Source organism: Taudactylus pleione, unplaced genomic scaffold (assembly GCF_031769625.1).
Source record: "Taudactylus pleione unplaced genomic scaffold, aTauple2 ptg000102l, whole genome shotgun sequence".
NCBI lineage: Eukaryota > Metazoa > Chordata > Amphibia > Anura > Myobatrachidae > Taudactylus > Taudactylus pleione.
Window position 1 is genome coordinate 3,349,227 of NW_028284504.1, and position 7,938 is coordinate 3,357,164.

Genomic DNA, 7,938 nt, shown 5'->3' on the forward strand with positions numbered 1-7,938 from the left:
ATTTCCAACTGTGTCTTAGATATTTCCTCCTGGTGGATGTCCCAGCGCTTTCTTAAACTTAATATGTCTAAGACTGAGCTAATAATCTTCCTACTCTCCTGAATACTTTCACCTCCCACAATTACTTTATCTGTTAACAGCACCACCATCTCCTCTAGCCTGCAAGAGCATGGTCTTGGAGTTATCCTTGACTGCTCCCTCTCCTTCAAACCACACATCCAGCACCATTCTCAAGCCTGACCATCATGTACTCACTGGTCATCTCCAGACTGGACTACTGTAACCTCCTCTTATCCAGCTCCTTAACTCCCACCTCTTTCCTCTAAAATCTGTCCTTAATACTGCTGCCCGGCTCATCTTCCTGTCCAAACGCACTACATCTGCATCCCCTCTCCTACAAGCTCGACAATGGCTTCCCTTCCCCTCCAGTACCCAATTCAAACTTCTCACACTCACTTGCAAAGCTCTCACCCAATCCTCTCCTATTTACATATCTGACCTTATCTCCTTCATACTCCCGCCCAGCGCCGGCCTGGCCATTAAGCATGGTATGCAGGCAGGGAGGGCGCCAGGCACTGTGCAGATTATAAATCCCGCCCACCCGCCTTACCTCCGGTTTGAATTAAAGGGAGGGGAGAGACAGGAGGAGGAAGGAGCTGGGAGGAGCATGAGGAATGTGCAGCTTCCCAGCTGGAATCAGGTCTGTCCGTCCCTGCTCCCGCCTGCCCACTTCACTCCACACATGAATGCCGCCTCTCCTCCAAACTGGTATTTCCTCCCACTCCTGCCGCCACACTTTTACTTGTGTTACTCCTTAAGTGTGGAATGCTCTCCACCTACCTAACAGATTCTTCTCCTCTTTACAAAATTTTAAACAGGCTCTCAAACCTACTTCTTTATCAAAGACGTCCAGCTCTCATCCTAACCCACTGCTCCACGCTCACTGTCTCTAACCTCTGTCACCCATCTGTCTACCCCTCCCCGTTAGACTGTAAGCTCTGACAAGCAGGGCCCTCTTCACTCATGTGGTTTTACCATAATCTCCTTCCCGCTGCCTACAATGGCACCTACCCTAGAGTTTTGCCGTCCTACTGCTTATTTTAGTATTATGACTGCCGATGCAGCAATATTTATACACCATGTCCATGTCCTGCTATGTTTTGTACTGTAAGACACTTTTTACTTGTTTTGTTCATACTGTTTCTGTTATTTTGGTTGGTTGTAAGGCCCTGCAGACCCCTTGTGGAACCATATAAAGGATAATAATAATAATATAAATATATATATATATATATACATACATACATACACACACACATATGTGCAGCACCTATATTTATTAGGGAAAAAAAGTATTGGAACACTGGCATCAAATATCCAGTGACCCAATGCTTGCTAAAGCGTTTGTTGATGTCCAAAGGTTTGCTTACTGATGAGGCCTTAATTTGAAAGACCTACTAGTATTCACAGGCTACTAAAACAGTCGATAATAGTAGATGGGTGTACCTGGGTCCCACTGGATACTGCCAGTTCTGAACCGAAGGGCAGGAGAGCGGTACAATAATGAGGGTCTGCAGGCAACAGTGAAGCATTGTGGAGGTTCCTTGCAAGTTTGGGACTGCATTTCAGCAAATGGAGTTGGGGATTTGGTCAGGATTAATGGTGTCCTCAATGCTGAGAAATACAGGCAGGTACTTAACCATCCTGAAATACCATCAGGGAGGCATCCGATTGGCTCCAAATTTATTCTGCAGCAAGACAACGACCCCAAACATACAGCCAATGTCATTAAGAACTATCTTCAGCGTAGAGAAGAACAAGGAGTCATGGAAGTGCTGATATGGCCCTCACAGAGCCCTGATCTCAACATCATCGAGTCTGTCTCGGATTACATGGAGAGAGAAGAATTTCAGCAAGCCTACATCCACAGATTCCAAATTCCTTCAAAAACTGAGTGCAGAGACTTCCGGTGGACGGGGCACACAGTGTGGCCGCATTTTACAGGAGCTCCAGACCTCGCTTAGACCAGTTGCTTTAAAATTGGGCTTTTACCCAAAGAATAACTGCCGGCTGTGTGTGGCAGCTGCAATTACACTTTGGTGAGGAATTTGATCCTGATATCTGTTCTGGAGCTGCTTTCTTTGCACCAGAGTCGAGCCTGCTTAGTGTCGGGCGCTTATGACCGCCTCGGCCATTTTGGGGCGTGAATGCGTGGAGTGAATGAGATTTTCTACTGCTGTGACTATCCTTACTCACTCCTGCGAAATACTTATCTTTGGGGCATGCTATGTGTTTGGACTTTTCCCTGCTGCGATCATGTCCCGTTACATTTGAATTGCTGAACTTACCTTCCGAGACGCTGCTTCTAAGGCTACTCCACGTGCTGACAGTCGAGACTGTGGTGGTTACTGTGCTTACATCCTCCATCTTCGTACATCGTTGGAGAGCTTGACTTGGTCCCCTTTTCCTGCTGCTGCCCACCGCTGGTAGTTGCTGGTCATAGCTGGGCTCGTTTTGTGCACAAAGTCTGACCCTGCTGAAAAGCTAGCTAGTCTGCCTGTTGCCATGTGACTCCCACTCCTGAACTAGCTACCAGTGAATTAGTCTCTGTGCTCAGTTTGCTTTGGTTACAAGACCCGGAGCGACGGCTTGTCCGTCGCTATCTGGGCCTCGCGCATGCGCACGACGGAGCCAGCTCCGTCGTGCGCATGCGCACTGGGCCAACATCGACCCGCTTGCGAGCGCTCAGCGCTCGCGAGCGGGTCTGAATCAGGCCCTGAGTTCTAGCTGTATCATATGCTGGTGAAACTGGGAACAGTGACTGCTGCTTTGGGACTCTTGTGCTGCCTTATTCATCCCCTTTAATCAGTACACCCCGTTCTTGTCACCCACTTTTGGACTTCCACCTGGACTGCACTGACTGTCTTTCCCTATGCCTTCTACTAAGTGGCTTTCACGGATGATATTGGTCACAGAGCCAAAGTTGGATGGGACCTCAGTTAACACATGTCTGCCACTTGTCTATCATTTGTGTTCATGTCTGGCTGATTGTTATCTGCTGCACTCAGCACAAAACTGACCTGGATTGCTTGTTGGTACTGCAAGGTGCATGGACTGAAAATTCCTGAAAAGATCATTTACCTATGGTGGTTTTTTCCTTATTGTGGTAACTGTCATTCTGTGTTCCATTATATTACATGCTTTGCTAATTTGCCGTGTTAAGCTGCCCACACACATAGCGATATTTTACCCGATCTGGCCGATTCCAACCTTAGGGTCTCGTCGCAAGCCCCGATGGTCGCGATGGTCTTGACCATCGCCCTGGTCGGTTGCTAAGCTGTGGGTGGTAACCCACAGCTTAGCTAGCGACCAGGAGGCCGCACTAACAAAAAAAAAGAAGCGGCCGCCATCATTCAGAGAGAGCGATCGCTTCTTGCGACCGCCTCTGAATGAGGGCCTTTTTGTCTAAATATTTATGAGGTTCTGATGCCCTCTAGTGACACTTTGTATAATTGTTAGACAATATTTTGATATATTTCATGTCCTGTTATTTCAGTGTGTAACTTCTAAATCCCTATATAACACATTTCATAACAGATTGGTTTTTCAATCCCTTACTCTCCACCACAAGGTCTTTGGAACTTAGGCCCTGATTCAGAGCCGGACGCTCTGACAGAACGCTCGCTGTGAATCAGGGTCGGCCCTCTGGTTTTTTTAGAGCGGCCTCCTGGCCGCTTGCATAGCTGTGGGTGACCACCCATAGCTATAGCGAGCAGCCAGGAAATGGTCGCGATGGTCAAGACCATCGCGACCATCGGGCTTGCGACGAGACCCTTGTGGTAGGGTCTCGTTGCCGCAAGCCCTAGAGTGCTTTCGGCTCTCTCACAAGTGATGTCCCATGGGAACGCCTCCGTCTGGCCAGCCACGCCCCCGGGCCGCCCACCAAAGGGGGCATGCTGTCACTCAACATCGACAGCATGCCCCCTTTGGTACAAGACCCGGAGCGACGGCTTGCCCGTCGCTATCCGGGTCTCGCGCATGTGCACGATGGAGCCGGCTCTGTTGTGCGCATGTGCACTGGGCCAACATCGACCCGCTTACGAGCGCTCAGCAATCACGAGCGGGTCTGAATCAGGCCCTTAATGTGTACTTTAAATACACCAGATGTGATAATGCTTTCTGTTCACTCCTTGCCTATCATTGAGCTGGCAGAAGCCATTGCTCATGTCCTTCTAACCCACACTGATAATTGGATGGGGAAACTAGATTTGAAACTAAATGCCGCTCTCTCGAAAATGGAATCCTCAGCAAATTTTGTAGCTACAGTTGCTGATGGTCCTGGCAGTCTGGGAGTCCTGGCCCCTCTACCCCAGGAATTTTGTACTCAGCAGGCCAAAATACCTTCATCCCAGATTGCTGAGGTTGATATTCTCCATCTCAACAAAACTAGACTACCTTTAATCTCATAGGGATTATCTCACACTATTGGTATGAATTATCTTCTGCCCGGGATGTAGCGGCTTACAGACAGCATTCACATTTTGACAATGTTTTTTGCCTGTGCCCTGATGGTCTACGAGTTGCAGACATTCCCTGGCTTGTAACAGTAAATTTTTTTGATAATTGGGATAACACCAACTTTTCCATGGTTCACTTTAAAACTGGCTCCCTCTCAATGCCTCCTCATACTGGTTTTTTCCACAAACACCCATGTAGGTTCTCCCTTGTCCGCCCACTAAAAATACAGGTTTTTGATTATGGTTAACTGCCATTTTCCTTACACCATTGTGGTATCTTATTATTTGTTCGGTCTTAAGATTGCTGTCTAGGATTGTTTCCAGACCCTAAAAATTAGTCTTATGGAATAGTGTATTGCCATTACTTATTTGACATTTATATTACCATATATCCATGGGAACTTCTTTACATTTCATGTTGTCTACTTATTTAAATTCTAGCATATTTTAATAGAAATAGATGTGCCTTTCCTATAGGTAACCTATGTTTTGCTTGGTTATAACACTGCTTTTTGTTACAGCAAGTTACTTAATAGCAACAATGTTTTCCTTAGTTTTGTCTTTTTTTTTCTTTCTTTGCTTAGAATTTTAATGTAATTTTACTGTTTGTTTGTTTTTACCTCTCACTGTTTTGTTTTCCCTTCCCCTTATGTTCAGTTTCTCCCATATTGTTTTTCTTTACCAACATTTTTATTTACAATATTATATCTGGGCTAGTACTCCTTCACTGTAAAGTTTTACATTCTCCCTTCTGCCCGTAGTTCGGATTGTTAACATTACACTAAATTTTCCACTGCACTGTTTGTTCATATCTGGTCCTCTCTGGTATCCAATCCAGAGATGCCCCATTTGTTTGGATAGGAAAATTAAGAAAATTGTTTGAGGCATAGACATATTGATACTTTAATGTTAACACTGTGGCTCTGGTTATTACCTGTTATACTTTTCTAAATTATCCTTTGCTTCCAGTGTTGCTTTTGTCCAGTATGAATGCGCCTCTGTTTTTTTATACTATATTGTTTACATATCGCTTGTACTATCAACCTCATATTCATGTCTGATATGACTTGACTATTGTATCGATATGTCATGTTTCAATAAAAACAAAAACCTGTGTGCAGATTGATGCTGTTTCGAAGGTAAATAGTGGTCACACCAAATATTGATTTTATTTAGATTTCTCCTCTGATAAAAACACTTCTATTTTTGAAAGCATACTTACTTAGCATATTTTCTACACCAGTCTAAAACTTTTGCACAGTACTGTAGCTCTACACATTAAAGTGCTAAGCAGTCTAAGTTTAAAAATCCCATCTCCTCCCAATACTAAAACCCATGACAACTCTTCACCACATTTAACTCCTTTCTCTCCCTTTCCAATCTATTCCTGCTCTTATCCCTCTCCACACTTTGGGCCTGATTCAGAGATGTACGCTAACCCGATGGTTAGCACACATCTCTAATGTTTTGGGGTCTGTGCATGCGCAGGACCCGTTCTGCGATCTTGCTCACAGAAACACCAGCATGTCTATCAGCATGATAGACATGCTGAGGTGTTTGGGAGGTGGGGCAGGGGCGTGGTTGGCCACCGTTTCAGGAAAGGGGGTGGGGGGTGTCATCCCCATTTTCCGGGAGGGCCGAGGCCAGGGCTTGCGTCGGTGGATGCAGATTTCCTGGCCTCGGAACTGGCCAGGACCCGGTCAGGCTGCAGTTGGCGTCAGCTTCCGCAGCCTGGCCACAGAAGCAACCGATGGTCACAATGGTGATTCCAGGCTGTGCTGGGATCGCAGATGCAGCAAGGAGGTGTCCGTTTCCTACAGACACCTTCAGCTGTATTAGCATTTTAGATGGACGGAATTGCACTACTGCTTGTGTGCAGCCCTACAATTCCGTCCATCGTTGAATCAGGCCCTTAAATTTTACCATCCACTTTTCCTCCAAAACCAGTTAGATCTGAGATCCCCTCCTTGTAGACTGCTCCTCTGAACAACACTCAAACACCCGGTGTTAAGCCTGGGGTAAGACTTCGTAGGGTATTGTCCAGCAACCGCCTTGAGGGCTGGTATAAACTTGGCTTGATGCGGTCATGTAGTACCGTAAACCACAGATATGGCTAGAGTGGCTGAAGCCTGGACCAGTCGGATGAGATTCGGCCTTTGGGCCGGTAGCAGCCTTGAGGGCTGGAAGTGCCTTGGCTGGCTGTGGCCTGTGGGCCTGAAGATGAAATGCGGCCTATGGGCCGGTAGCAGCATTGGGGGCTGGAAGTGTCTTGGCTGGCTGCTGTAACAGATGACTGCAGGAAGTATGCTGGATTACGACTTGTGCCGCCAAGTTGACACAAGCGCGAGTACACTGGCTTGTACACTGAGGACGCTGGATTGTGGCCTGTGCCGCCCGGTTGACACAGGCACGAGTACACTGACTTGTGCACTGAGAACGCTGGATTGCGGCCTGTGCCGCTGGGTTGACACAAGTGTGAGTAAACCGGATTGTGTACCGAGGACGCAGGAGTGCGACCTGTGCCGCCTGGATGACACAAACGGCAGATAGATGGTAAGCGAACCGTGCAGCCCAGATGACACCAACAGCAGGTATACAAGATAACAGGAGGGCTGGATACTCGACTGGATACAGGAGACAATGCTAGAACTGGAACCACGTGAAACTCTTTCACTGGCATGAAGTGAAGGGCTGGCTGCAATTTAACAGATACAGGGTCCAATCAGAGCAAGCTCTGCAACCTCCCTAATGACAGACCAGTGTGCACCTGGCCTGTGCACACAGACAAGACAATTAACTAGTCTGCAGCTGATGCTGCACAAAGACAATTAATGAACACACGAGATCAGCACACAGACAGGCTATCGAAATCCTGATGCCTGTCATTTTACCTACGCCGGGAGCCCGACACCCGGCTTACCGATCGAAGGTTAGCCGGGCGCGAACAGCCACGGGGGAGGATTAGGTTTAGGGTTCCCGGGGGGACTTAGGGTTAGGCACCCCCTTCCCAGGGAGTTTGGGGTCAGGCCCCCCGGGGGCGGTGGAGGTTAGGGTTAGACACCCCCCGGGGGACTAGGTTTAGGCGCCGGGGAATGGGGGGTTAGGTTTAGGCACTTAGAGGGGGGATTATGGTTAGACACCCCTAAGGAGGGTTAGGGGGTAGAATAGGGTAGGAAATACTTACCTTGGAACGATCTGAATTTTCACTGCTGCCGGGATGCCGTTGTCTGGATTTGAAACGCTGGCTGCGATCATACTGAATCCGTTCCGGCACCCAGAACAGTTATTTAAAGTGATCAGCTCCCAGCTCCCAGCTCCGATACCCTGAATGGCTGGCTAAGGTGGTCAGCTCCCAGTTCCGGCACCCGGAATGACAGACCAAGGTGGGTCAGCTCCCAGTTCCGGCACCCGGAATGACAAA